Here is a 14,311-nt window from a genome sequence, read left to right as displayed (position 1 = left end):
TTAGGACTCTTGAAAGCCAGTTGTAAAACACAGCACTATTTTTAAATTATTTTTATTAATTTAATAAAAATAAATGTAAAATAAATTTAAAATTAAATAAATCTTATCAAAAATAAATGCAATAAATACTCAAAATTTACACTTCCTAATTATTCTACTAGATGTTACTATTTTTTAAATGCACTTGTATTGAGAGATACACCATACAAACCATCCAAAGTTAGATGTTACTTTTATCTACGCTCTTGAAGTCATTTATGTCTATTGCATCTGTAGGGTGGAAACACTAATCAGAGGCTATTGCACATCTCTTCCCAACTCCATGTCCAGGGCCATCAAACTGGTAGCTTGAAATTGGCCATGGTATGTGGACTTGCAGCACAGAAATTGGCGAGCTCTATAAATCAGGGCTTGATTTATTGTCTTGTTGATTCTCTAGATCAGGGGTCAGCAAACCACAGCACACAGGCCAACTTCAGCCTGCAGCTTGTTTTGTATGACCCACGAATCAAGAATGGTTTTTACATTTTTAAAGAGTTCTAAAAAGAGAAAGAAAAAAGAAGAGGAATATATGAAAGAGACTGTGCCCACAAGGCCTAAAATATTCACTATCTGGCTTTTTACTGAGAAACTTTGCCAACTCCTGGTCTAGTTTTAAGAGAGTGATGGGGGGGAAATATTAATAATGCAGGTTCAACTTAAAAGTGCATCATGTCTATTACCGTTACATTGGCAATAGCTCAGGAAGTTGAGAAAATATCCTTCCAGGATTCTAAAACTATTATCCGATCACCAGAGAAGTCTCTCACATCATGGAGGAACAAGTGAAGTTCCACCATATGTCTTCATTGTTTTACTTTCATCTAACTCAAAGTAAATGAAACTATCAACCAACATTCACGTTGAAATGTCACTCATTGGGTTATGATTTAATTCAGGCAGCAAACAAGAGCTCACTTGTCATTTGATTTTGTTCAATCCTGGTTGAATCACAACCAGACATTGGCTACAGACCCAAAAATTCAACAAAAATCAAGGAAAGTGTTCTCTGAGAATCAACTGGCTAAAAGTACTCTACAATGAAGAGTATTATAAATTTTACCAATTATAAAGTATATGCTATGCACCCTTCACATCAATAAAATTAATAACAAAGGTATATGCATGCAACTTTTTTGGCAGAGAGTTGGTTACTAAAGTTTTACAGGCACACCCCTGGCCCCACCACCAGAGACTCTGATTTAATTGGTCTTGCAGTGTAGCCTTGGCATCGAGATTTTTAAAACCTCCCCTCAAGTTATTCCAGTGTGTAACCAAGATTGAGAACCACTGGCTTGAGATGAGTAGAAGTATGGGGGGCAGAATCCCCCTTTATGATTTTGTTCTCTTTGATCAGAAAGCTCACTTGAGTCTGACCAAGGATGCACTAAAAATGAGCCTGATGGAGGGGACAGGGGGTGGGCATAGCTTCAGGAACTGCTTACACCTCACCATGCAGACCCTTTTTCAATTTCTATGAACAAAATTTCCCTAGAGCAGTGTCCACACAGTCTCCTAGACATGCCACTGTTATTTCATCTCAAAAAGTTACTCTCACTATAACTCCACCAAGGGACCTTTTCCTGTCCCACATCCTACCTACATTTTACCCGCCCCTTTCATATTCTAGTTAAAATATTGCCCCTTCTTACAGACTTTCCCCTGCTATGGCAGACTCTTTCATTTCCCCTCCAGTATCCACTAACCCCTGGCTAACAAAACCCTGATATATTAAGGATATTGCAGTGCCCACCTTTAATACGCTGCTTCCAAGTCTCTCTTGTAGCTGGGTGTGACCACGGGTTATAGTTTTACCAAATAAGCCCAACACTGTAGTCTGATGAGGGTTTGGGACAGAGCTTGTGCTTTCTTGATAGAAGTGTTAAGAGGACACAACAGGCACAGACTCCTCCCCACCTCTTCTGCAGCAGCCTTCTCAAGAGCAAGGCAATCAGCCAATATTCAAACAAAAGGAGCTAGGTCCTAGATGCCATCACTGAGTCACAACACCAGCCTCTGACTTCTCGCTTTGGGAATTCTTGTTCTGTGAGAAAAATAATTCCCGAATTGTTCAAGCCTCTGTTGGTTAGATATTACACATAGCCGCAGCCAGACACAATCCTTATAGAGATACCAGTCCAACAATTACACAATGATGGTCCGCCCCTATAACTCTATACTACTCTAGATTTCTCCCATAACACCCATGACAGCAAACCCCAAGGTGTACTCGGGTCATGTCCCAGATATTTAATTACAGATTAGTTGCCTGAAATTTGGAATACACTTCCCCATCGGAAGTGACCAAAAAAGTCCAAAGCAGAGGTGTATAGTATTAGGTCAATTCTTTGAATAATTGAGGTAATTAGAGAACAAGATGTAAGTAAAGTCCATCTCATCTAGCTTGAGAAAGAAGTCGTCTCTAACAGTGTTTGGAAAGCAGAGAGGATACAATGAGGAAGGATTCCTAAGAATTTAGCTTTTGCCCACAGCTTATTCAAGGCAGGAGGAGCAGATGTAGGGACAGCAGGAACTCAAATGGGTGCCTGTGCTTGGATCAGAATGCAAAGGGCACAGAACACGGAAAGGCCACATCTTAGAAGTTCAGGAGAAGAGTCAGTGACAGTTGCACCCTGAGCTTAACACACCACATTAGCAAAAACTATTACATACACGGTTGCATTCTATTTTTGTAACACATTAACAGATATATTATTGGTAATCGTTCTTAATAGAAGCGCAGAAATGAGAGATGGATACGCTATATGGTATGATGGAATGCTGTACTCTCATCATTGATCATTATAATAAGCCTGTTCAGTCATTACTTACAAACCATGCCACAACTCTGCCAATGAGGCAGACCAAAATGAGGAGATAAACAAAATTGGTTTCCTTGCTAAATGCAATGCCTAAATTTTAAGATATTTTGCTGAAGTCTTAAACTGATTGTCAATTAGTCAATGAACTATGCCAGACAGTGTATTTCTGGGTAATTAGTGTGTGTCTTAGGGGGGTTATTTGGCATGAGGCTGAGGGCAAAGTAATTTGTATCTCCCAGGAAGTGCAATAATTGCCTCAAGCTGAACTTCTTGGAAAGTGTATTAATTCTATCAGGAAACGTTTATGTTATTTTATATGGCATCCAGTATATTCATGAAGTGTATCCATAAAGCATGAATTATTCATTTTGGTGACATTATCGCATGAGTGTGGCATCACTGGCAAACAAAAGGGCGAGGTCATTTATGCCGTTGGAGAATTTGTGCATTTTGAAATGGATTTGCACTGGGTTTTGAAATTCGTTGTATTAGGAACCCACTGGATTGCAGGAGGATAAAGAGGGAGTCTTGAGAGGTCAAAGGTAAGTTCATTTGCTTAAAACTAGCTTTCCAGGAAGCCACTAGGCTTTCTAATCAGAGTTGGCTAGGCAGCCAGAAAGAGAAGTCCTGTGAGTGCTCAAAGCTACAGAGATTATGAGTTTGAGCTGGTCCTTTGAGACACATGTTTGCTCCCAAAGGTCAGGATGTTTAGAGGCACTGTAAAGCCAAATACTTATGAATGTATGGTCAGAAAGTGTATTAGTTATCTATGATTGTGTAACAAGTTACCCCAAAACTTAGCAGCTCAAAATAATACACACGTATTATATCACAGTTTCTGTGGTCAAGTATCAGGTATAGCTTAGCCACTATATATCGCCAGGCTATGGTTAAGGTGTCAGCCTAGAATCTGTGGTCACCTCTGAAGGCTTGTTTGGGGAAGGACCTTCTTCCAAGTCAGCTCCAAGACTTCTGTTTCTCAAGGACTATTAGACAGAAGGCCTCAGTTCCTTGCTAGATGTTGACGGGAGGCTGCCCTCGGTTCTTTTGAGTTTCTCCAACAGGGAAGTTTGGTTCATCAAACTGAGAATGCAACAGGGGTCATCTGCTAGCAAGACAAAGGTCACAATCTTTTGTAACCTAATCATGGGAGTGACATCCATTATGGTTGCTGCATTCTACTGATTCAAAGCAAGTCACTGAGTTCCAACCACTTTGATGGGAAAGCAATTATACCAGGGTGGGATACTCAGGAGGCAGGGATCATCGAGTCCATCATGAAATCTGCCTACCACAGACAGCCTCTGCCCTTCTGGTTCCTGGAGGCTCTCGAGGCTGTGAAAGTTCAGCACAGGAGACACCCAGTTTAGGCTAGATGACTGGGAAGGACTTTCTGAGCAAGGCACATTTCATTTGGAGACTCAAGAATGAAGAAACTCTGCTAGGTGCAGAGTTGTAGGAAGAGCATGACATGCCTGAGGAACTGAAACGAGACCTGAGTGACAGGACCAGAGCACATAAGGGGAGAACAGACAAGGTCAGGTTGGAAAGGTAGGTAGGAACCAGGTCACGCCGGGGCTGGAGGTGAGGGTGTGAAGTTTGGATTTTATTCTGAATGCAAATAGAAAGCCATTGGAGGCTTTTAAGCACAGAGCAGCATGATCCAGTTTACATTTATAAATGACCACCCTAGCTGTTGCTCAAAGAATGAATTAGAAGCTGAGAGAGCAATTAGGAGACTCTCCTGGCAAGAGATGGTGATGACTTAGCTTAGGACGGTGGCAGGGAGATGGAGAGAAATGACTACATATGACATGAATCTTGGAGGTTAAAGTGAATATCTTCAGTGAGAATATGTGTTCATTAAGTTACTGGTTTTCTTCACTCCTTCCCTCCTTGTCTTATTTTTATGGTGAAAAAATAAGAGCAAGAAGAAGCAAGCGTAGAGTAATGCTGGAAGAGAAAGGAAAAGACAGAAGGGCACAGCCGAGCGTGAAAGAGGGGAGGCAGTAGGACAGGCAGGGCAGACAGCAGTGGGGAAGCATGGACCCCTCTCTGCACCTTCTAGCTTTTTACCTTGGATGAGTTGCTTAACTTTTCCATGCTTGTGTTTTCTCTTCTGTAAAAATACATGCCTTTCAAAAGTTTTGAATGGAATTTGATTGGTAACAACCTTACACATGCCCTGGTGTATTATCTGCAAGGCTCATTCTCACCCTTTGCTCAGATTACCACTCCACTGTCAGCACCTCAGAGAGGCCAGCCCTGACCACCCCAGCTAAAACAGCACAACCCCTATCTACATCTTTCTCTCACCCCTTAACTGCTTTAGTTTGCTTCATAGCTTTGCCTCATTCACCCTACATGCTCGGGGTCTAGAAGAGTTCACGGCAAGCAGTAGGCACTCTGTAATACTGATCAAGGGTCATAAGGTGTAGCTGCTAAGCAAGGACTTGCTGTGCGACATTTCTCTGGCATTACCGGGCATATCACAGACAGTGTGGAGAAACCTGCTTGGGACATAGAAAGGAAGAGTAACTAAAATATTTGCATGACACTTTAAGATGGATAAAGGACTTTGCATACATCTTAATCCTCCCAGCCAGTGTCTGAGATAGGTAATGGCCCATTTACAGATGACATAGCCGAAGGTGAAAGGGATTAATAAACTTTTCCAAAGTCCAGAAACCATGGGCATTGGAAAGCAATCCAGGGCTCAGCCTTAATATGAATTCATTTCCCAGTGGGGCAAGAATATAAGTATCCCTTCCCACTCACCAGCAGATACACTGGCCTGTGCCTTTTGGAATCCTACATCTTGCTCTCTGGGGTCACCCTCACTCTATCTACACACTCCCTTTCCTGGTCTCCCAGGCAGGCAGACATACAGACACTGCATGTGTAATATAGCCAAACTGCACCCGATGGAACTGCTGACTCCACAAGCAGAAAGTCAAACAGCATGTTGTATGGTTGCCAGTAAACTTCTCCGCATCCCAGAGTTCCTTGTTTCTTACATAAGAACTCGTTTGTGCCTCTCTGCATTTCTTCATTCAGTTTAATCCCACCTAAGGCTTTTTTTTCCAGAATGGGCTGACACCGGGAATTGAACCCGGGTCTCCAATGCGGCAGGCAAGAGCTCTGCCTGCTGAGCCACCTTGGCCCACCCCCACCATAGGCTTTTTATGAAACTAATTAAAGAGTTATATTTATTTATAATGCTTTAACTATGTTTATCTATTTATAACTCTTTATTAGTTATAAACTAATAGTTATATTTATTTATAACTCTTTATTGGTTATAAATAAATGAAAATGACTTTGCTTTGACTCATGCACCTTCATCAAACAAGCATGGATTTTCTGCTTGCAGTCAGGCATTGGGCTGGGATCTGGGACTAAAGTGGTCAACCAGATAGGCCTGGTTTCTGCCCTCAGGGAGCCTATAGCTAGAAGGAAACAGATTTTAAGTAAAAATCACTAATCACATTGTGACCAGGGCTATAGAGAATAAGTTCAGGGTGAAATGAGAGCGTATGAGGAGCGACCATCTGTAACCCCCTTGTCTTGGGGTCCAGGAAGGCTTCCTTGAGGCAAGGTGACTTACACTGGGTCCGAAGGATGCCCAGGGTCAATCAGGTGAGAAAGACCTGGCACAGAGAGAACAGTATATGAGAGAGCACCGAGGCCTGGAGGAGCTTCTAGAAACCACAAAAGCAAAAGCAGGAACAAACAGTAAGGAGGAGAGGGCCTGCCAACACATGAAATGGAGAGGTAGCTCACAGCCACCAGCAGCTGGGCCCTGCCTCACCGGCTCCTACCAGAGAAACAGGAACCACACGGCTTTGCTTTCACTCAATAGGGACAGCAATAAAAGCATCATTGGCAGCGATTTGTGCCTAGAAAGATGCATGCTTTGGTCTCAGGCAGAATCTTGAAAACGTCTTATCTTAAGAAAGTATGTAGCTTTCGTCTTCTTTGTGGTACAGACCCCAAGTCATTCGTGCCCACAGTGGATGCAATCTGACCGTGACTTCATTCCAGGGAAGGGTAACTGCCCCCCGCGGTGGGTTCTGACACCGTGTTTCAAGGAGTCCCCATTCCTGCAGTTGCTCAGTTCCTCCTGGTGAGTGGTTCTCTGCAGAGGTGCTGTGGAAGCTTGAAGGGATGTGTTTGGTTGTTTCAATGATTGGGAAGCCCCACTGGCATTTAGTAGGCAGGGGCAGACATGTCAGTAACCTGCAGTGGACGGTAGGGGCATTCACAACAAAGAATTGTCCAGTGTCCCACCTGAATTTGAAGTCCCAGCAGACACAAATGTAGGTTCAAAACCTATTAATATATCTGAAGCTAGAGCCTATGTTTTATTGTAAACAGAGGATTTTTTCCCCCATGGATTCAATATACACTGAATTATCCAGCAGTGAAACTACAACGGAAAAAAAAAATTTCCTTTGTTTTCTCCAAAACTTTACCCAGAGTTCATCTCCATTTCCAAAAATCACGTCATGGTATTTGAGTCACTAATAGGACAGACACACCTGCATAAATCTGCTTTTGAAACTCTGACTTTCATGATCATTATACATGTCATTTCAAAATGGCAAATCTAAAGAAAGTGTGGGCAACATTCAGCTAAATGTTGTTTTACTCCTGTTAAATCCAAATGCATTCATTACCAGAAGAGGAGAGCATCTGACTGCTTCATTGTGGCCCCCTGTTCCTTGCTACTTAAAGTGTGAGCCACAGATAAACAAGCTTCATCTGCAGCCACGTGGAGTTTGTTAAAGCAATGATCTCAGACCCCACCCAGATCTCCTGAATCTGAGTCGGCATTTAAACAAAAGTCCCTGTTGAGTCATATGCACATATAAGCTTGAGAAGCACTCTTCTAGGTTAGATGGGCCTGAACCCTGGGAAAAAATGTAGCGTGTTATTGTAAATTACTTTCCTTGTTTTTCTCCTCTTTATTGCAATTGAGGCATTACATTATTTTTGAATTATATTTGAAGGTGGGTTCGAGTATCTATGAATTTCGCCTCAAGAAAGTAAAATGAGGGTGGCAAACTGAAAGTCTAGAGAGTGTTGCCCCAGGCTTCCTGGAATTTAATAATTGAGTGTGGTAAACTTCGGAGGATCTAAATAGGAGCCGGCATCTGGGTTTGGCCATTTATAAACTCTAATGACTCAAATCTAGATCCCCAGCAACTAAATAACATGTCTCACTCTCCGAGAAAACTAGATGCATCCCTGCTTTCTAAATCTACACCAGCCAGATCAGGGGAAGTGTCCTGCTGCCTTCTGTGGGGTCAGGCCCCATTCATTTACTTCTTCTACAAATGCTTTTTGATCCGCTTCCACGTGCAATGCAACGTCACAGGGCTGTGAGTAATAGGACAATGCCTGCCTTGTGGCGCTTACAGCGACCCACCAGACGCGAAGAGGCCCACAAACAACTGCATCGCGTTAGAAACTGATACACGCACTGAGATTTAGATAACGCGAGACGCGATGAGGGTGCGAAAGAGATGGCGATGATTTCCACATAACAAGAATTTCGAAAGGTCGCCGAAACTCACCTCAGCCTTGCACACTATCAAGAAACCCACGGTTTCCCTCTGCAGCTCTCTGAGTCTCCAACACGGCTATTTAAAAACCTTCTCCCCTGCCCTCAATCCCAAGTTGCTACACCTGCCCTTCATCCTCAGCCATTGACCTTGCTTTTTTTTTTCTCAGACAAAATAAAATAAATCACCAGGTGTGGAGTGCACGGGTGGCTCGGTGGTAGAAGGCTCGCCTTTCATGCAGGAGACCCGGGTTCGATTCCTGGACCATGCACCCCCAAAATAAATAAATAAATACATCACTAGGAGGGAGCTCCTTCTAATTCCTGTTCTTAATTACACAAAATCTCCCTGCACCCCCGACTTCACCCGTCACTGTGGAAGGGCTGTCCTTACCCCTGGGTACGACTGTTTTGCATCTCGTCTGTACCTTCCTCTATTTCCTCAGACACCTCCTACAACAAAGTTCATTCTCTTCCTGCCTTGTAATGTCAACATGACCCTCTCTACTGGATCCCTCATGTTAACCTTGCAACACGCTTCAGTGTCTCCCCATAATATCTTTCGGGTCTCACTCACACCCACCTTCCACTCACGCTACGAGCTTCTCCTCTCCTTCACAACTGAAGTTCTTTAAAAATTAAAAAAAAAGGCTGCATCCTCACCTGCTCAGCACCTACTCATTCTGTTTTTAAAAAAGTAGAGAAGGTGTGGGTTTACAGAGCAGTCATGCATAAAATACAGGACCCCCATATGCCACCCAATACCAGGTTGAAGTCCATGGTCTAAATTAGGGTTCCCTGATGGTGTAGTATGGGTCTATGGATTTAAAAAAATTTTTTTTATGTTACTATATATGAAATCTAAGATTTTCCCTTTTAACCATATTCAAATATATTTTTCAGTGCTGTTAATTGTGTTCGCCACTACTCATTACCTACATGTTTTCTTCACTCCAAATAGAAACTCTGTACAGTTAAGCACTACCTCCTCATTCCTGACCCTCACCCTGGCCCCTCGTTACTTATAGTCTGGTTTCTGATTCTGTGAATTTGCTTATTCTAATTATTTCATATCAGTGAGATCATGCAATAGTTGCCCCGTGTGTTTCATTCAGCATGATGTCTTCAGGGTTCATTCCTTTTGTCGCAGGTATCAGAGCTTCATTCCTTTCTATGGCTGGATAATATCCCATTGTATGTATGTACTGCATTTTATTTATCCATTCATCAGTTGATGGACATTTAGGTTGCGGCTATCTTTTGGGAATTGTGAATATTGCCCCTATGAACATCATTGTGAAAATATCTATTTGAGGCCCTGCTTTTAATTCCTTTGGGTATTTATCTAGAAACGGGATTGCCAGGTCATATGGTAGTTGTATACTTAATTTTTTGTTTTTCACAGCAGGTGCACCATTTTACATTGCCACCAGCAGTGAATGTGTGTTCCCACTTCTCAGCATCGTATTTAACATATGTTATTTTCCATTCTTTTAATGGCAGTCATTCTATTTCACACCTCTGTTCCACGGTCCATATAGGTGTGAAATGGTACCTCATTGCCCCTTTGATCTGCATTTCCCTGATAGCTAATGATCTTGAGTATCTTTTCATGTACTTTCTGGCTATTTGTATATCTTCTTTGAAAACATGTCTATTCAAGTTTTCTGCCCATTTTCAAAGTGGGCTGTTGGCTTTTTGTTGTTATGTTCAAGAATTTCTTTATATATTCTGGATATTAAACTTTTATCAGCTATGTGATTCCCAAATATTTTCTTCCATTGTATAGGTTGTCCTTTTGCTTTCATGATAAATGCCTTGGAGATACAAAAGTTCTTTATTTTTATGAGGGCCCATTTATCTATATTTTCATTTCTTTTGCTTTCAGTGTAAAGTCTAAGAAGTCATTGCCTTGAATCCATGAACATGGAATGTCTTTTGATTTATTTAGGTCTTTGATTTATTTTAACAATGTTTTGTACTTTTCTGTATATAAGACTTTTACATTCTTGGTTAGATTATTTCTAGATATCTCATTCTTTTAGTTGCTATTGTGAATGCAATTTTTTCCTTGATTTCATCTTCCACTTGTTCATTGCTTATGTATAGAAACACTATTGATTTGGGGGTGTTGATCTTGCACCCCGCCACTTTGCTAAATTCATTTATTAGCTCTAGGAGATTTGTTGTGGATTTTTCAGGATTTTCTGCATATAGGATTATATCATCTGCAAATAGGGAAAGTTTTACTTCTTTATTTTGAACTTGGATGTCTTTATTTCTTTCTCTTGCTCTGGTGAGAACTTGCAGTACAATGTTGAATGACAGTGGTGACAATGGGCATCCTTGTCTTTTTCCTGATCTAAAGGAAAATATTTCAGTCCTTATCCATTAAGTAAGATGATAGCTGTGTGCCTTTCACATATGCCCTTTATCATATTGAGGAAGTTCCCTTCCATTCCTACTGTTTTAAGTTTATTTTTGTTTTTTTTTTATCAGTAAAGGTGCTAGATTTTGTCAAATGTCTTTTCAATCATCAATTGAGATAATCATGTGGTTTCTTTCATCCTTCTGTTTTTGTGGTAAATTACATTAATTGATTTCCTTATGTTGAACCATCCTTGCATCCCTGGAATAAATCCAGAATTGAGGATTTTTGCCTCTATATTCATAAGAGAAATTGGACTGTAGTTTTCTCTTCCTGTGGCATCTTTATCTGGCTTTGGTATGAGGTGATATTGGTCTCATAGAATGAATTATGGATGGTTCCCTCCTCTTTAATTTCTCAGAAGAGTTTGATCAAGATTAGAGTTAAGTATTCTTAGGAAGTTTGATAGAATTCTCTGGAAGTTTGGTGAAGCCATACTGGTCCTTAGCCTTTCTTTGCTGGAAAGTTTTTATCATGATTCAATCTCTTTACTAATAATTGATTTGTTGAGATCTTCAATTTCTTCTTGAGTCAATATAGGAAGTTTATGTGTTTCTAAGAATTTGTCCATTTCAGCTAGGTTATTTAATTTATTGGCATACCGTTTTTCACAGAATCCTCTTATAGTCCTTTTTATTTCATCAGTTTTAGTCATATTGTTCACCCATTTCATTTCTGATTTTAGTTATTTGTTTCCTCTCTCTTTTTTTCTTTGTCAGTCTAGCTAAAGCTTTGTTGATTTTACTGATCTTTTCAAAGAAGCAATTTTTGGATTGCTGATCCTCGCTATTGTTTTGTTTGTTTTCTATTTCATTTATTTCTACTCTAATCTTTGTTATTTCCTTCCTTCTGCTTGCTTTGGGTTTAGTTTGCTGTTCTCGTTCTAGTTCTTCCCATTTTTGAGATTGAAGTCTCTGATTTGAAGTCTTTCTTCTTTTTTAATGTTAGCATTTAGAGCTATAGATTTCCCTCCTACCACTGCCTTTGCTGCAACCCATAAGTTTTGGTATGTTGTATTTTCATTTTCATTCACCTCAAGATATTTCCTAATTATGTTTCTGATTTCCATTTATTGTCCAACAGTGTGTTGTTAAATTTCAACATATCTGTGAATTTTCTATTTCCCTCTCTGTTATTGATTTATCGCTTCATTCCATTGAGGTCAGAGAAGATGAATTGTATGATTTCAATATTTTTTAATTTATTAAGACTTGTTTGTAACCTAACATATGGACTATTCTGGAGAATGATCCATGGCATTTGAAAAAATGTGTATTCTCTTTTTGTTGGGCGAAATGTTCCATTTATGAGTTAGATCTAGTTAGTCTAGATGGGTTAAAGTAACATTCAAGTCTTGTAATTCCTTACTGATCTTCTGACTCAATAGTCTATCCATTATTGAGAGTGATGCATTAAAATCTCCCACTGTTAACACAGAACTGTCAATTTCTCCTTTCAAATCTGTCAGAATTTGCTTCATATATTTTACAGGGCTCTACTGTTCAGTGCATTTATATTTATAATTGTTACATCTTCCTGTTGAATTGTCCCCTTTATCAGTACATAATGACCATCTTTGTTCCTCATAAATCTTTTTGACTTAAGGTTAATTTTATCCAATATTAGTAACAGCCACATGTATTAGTTAGAGTTCTCTAGAGAAACAGAATCAACAGGGAACACTCGCAAATATAAAATTTATAAAATGTCTCATGTGACCATGGGAATGCAGAGTCAAAAATCTGCAGGACAGGCTGTGAAGTCAACTCCAATGGAGGCTCTGGACGAACTCCACAGGAGAGGCTGGCCAGCCAAAGCAGGAATAGAACCTGTCTCTTCTGAATCCTCCTTAAAAGGCTTCCCGTGATTAGATTAAGCATCACTCATTGCAGAAGACACCCCGCCTTTGGTTGATTACAAATGGAATCAGCTGTGGATACAGCTGACGTGATCATGATCTAATTCTATGAAATGTCCCCATTGCAACGGACAGACCAGCACTTGCCCAACCAGACAACAGGTACCACAACTTGGCCAAGTTGACACATGTCCCTGACCATGACACCACTCTAGCTTTCTTTTGGTTACTAATTGCATGGTATATTTTCTTCTATCCTTTCACCCTCAACCTACCTGTGTCTTTGAATTTAAGGTGAGTCTCATGCAGACAGCATATACTTGAGTCATGCCTTCTGTTCTAGTCTACCAAAGCTGCCAGAATGCAACATACCAGAGATGGATTGGCTTTTAATAAAAGGGGGTTTATTTAGTTAAAAATGTGTAGTTCTTCAGAGGAAAGGCAGCTAACTTTCAACCAAGGCTCTTTCTTACAGAAAGGAAGGCACAGGGCTATTTTCTTACATGGGAAGGCACAGGGCTCTCTCTGCTGGCCTTCTCTCCAGGCCTCTGGGTTCCAACAACTTTCCCTGGGGTGATTTCTTTCTGCATCTCCAAAGGCCTGGGCTGAGCTGCGAGTGCTGAGATGAAGTATGCTGAGCTGCTTGGGCTGTGCTATGTTGAGCTCTCTCATTTAAGCATCCAGTCAATTAAATGAAACACCACTCATTGCAGCAGGCAGCTTCCTAGTCTACTGCAGATGTAATCAGCAACAGATTAGCTTCACATGCCATTGGCTCCTGTCTACAGCAACAGAACTAGGCACCTTCATCTGGCCAAGTTGAACTCTGAACCTAACTACTACATGTCCATCCCCTGTCAACTTGGCAACTATCCACATCACTTTAAATGATATTAAAGCGGTAAAAATTCTCTTCTGACTGTGGACCTATGAATCTCAAAATCAGTTATCTGGTGCCAATATGCAAAGGAGGAATAGTCATAGGATACATGTTTTCATTTTCATAGGGAGAAGTTGAAAGGAACACAGGAGTCACAAGACCCAAACAGTCCTGAAAACCTGTAGGGTAAAGTCCATTAGATTTCAAAGTCTGAGAGTCATTTATCCTTCGGCTTAAGAAAGTGGCAGAATCACCCTTTCCAAAGGCCTACACAGTGACCCATCTCTTTCCAAATCAACCTCAGGGGACCTTGAGGAGACCACTTTTTGTAGGCTCCACCCTCTCCAGGCATCGGGGCCACACCTGGGCTCTCTGCCATTTCCAGGGCACATGCTCAGTCCCTCCATGTGGTGGCCACCAGGCTCTTCCCAGTTCCCAAGGAGTGTGCTATACCTTTTCCAAGGCCTGAGGTGGCACAACTCTTCCACTGCAACAAGATGGGAGACTCATCCTCTGCCTTCAGGGCAAACTCACCCTCTCCATGTATATAGGTGGGTCCACTCTCCTGGCCAAGGTTTCTTGGCCTCAAACCCGAGCTTCCATGGTTCTCACTCTGCAAACTCCGGTTTGTCCCTTTTGTGTCCCCCTTTGTCCAGATTGGCAGTGGTTCCATTTACACCAACAGTCTCTTCAAGCACCCCAGGACTTCTCCATCATT

This window comes from Tamandua tetradactyla, chromosome 9, assembly GCF_023851605.1.
Source record: "Tamandua tetradactyla isolate mTamTet1 chromosome 9, mTamTet1.pri, whole genome shotgun sequence".
Taxonomy (NCBI): domain Eukaryota; kingdom Metazoa; phylum Chordata; class Mammalia; order Pilosa; family Myrmecophagidae; genus Tamandua; species Tamandua tetradactyla.
Note: the sequence above shows the minus strand (reverse complement) of the source record.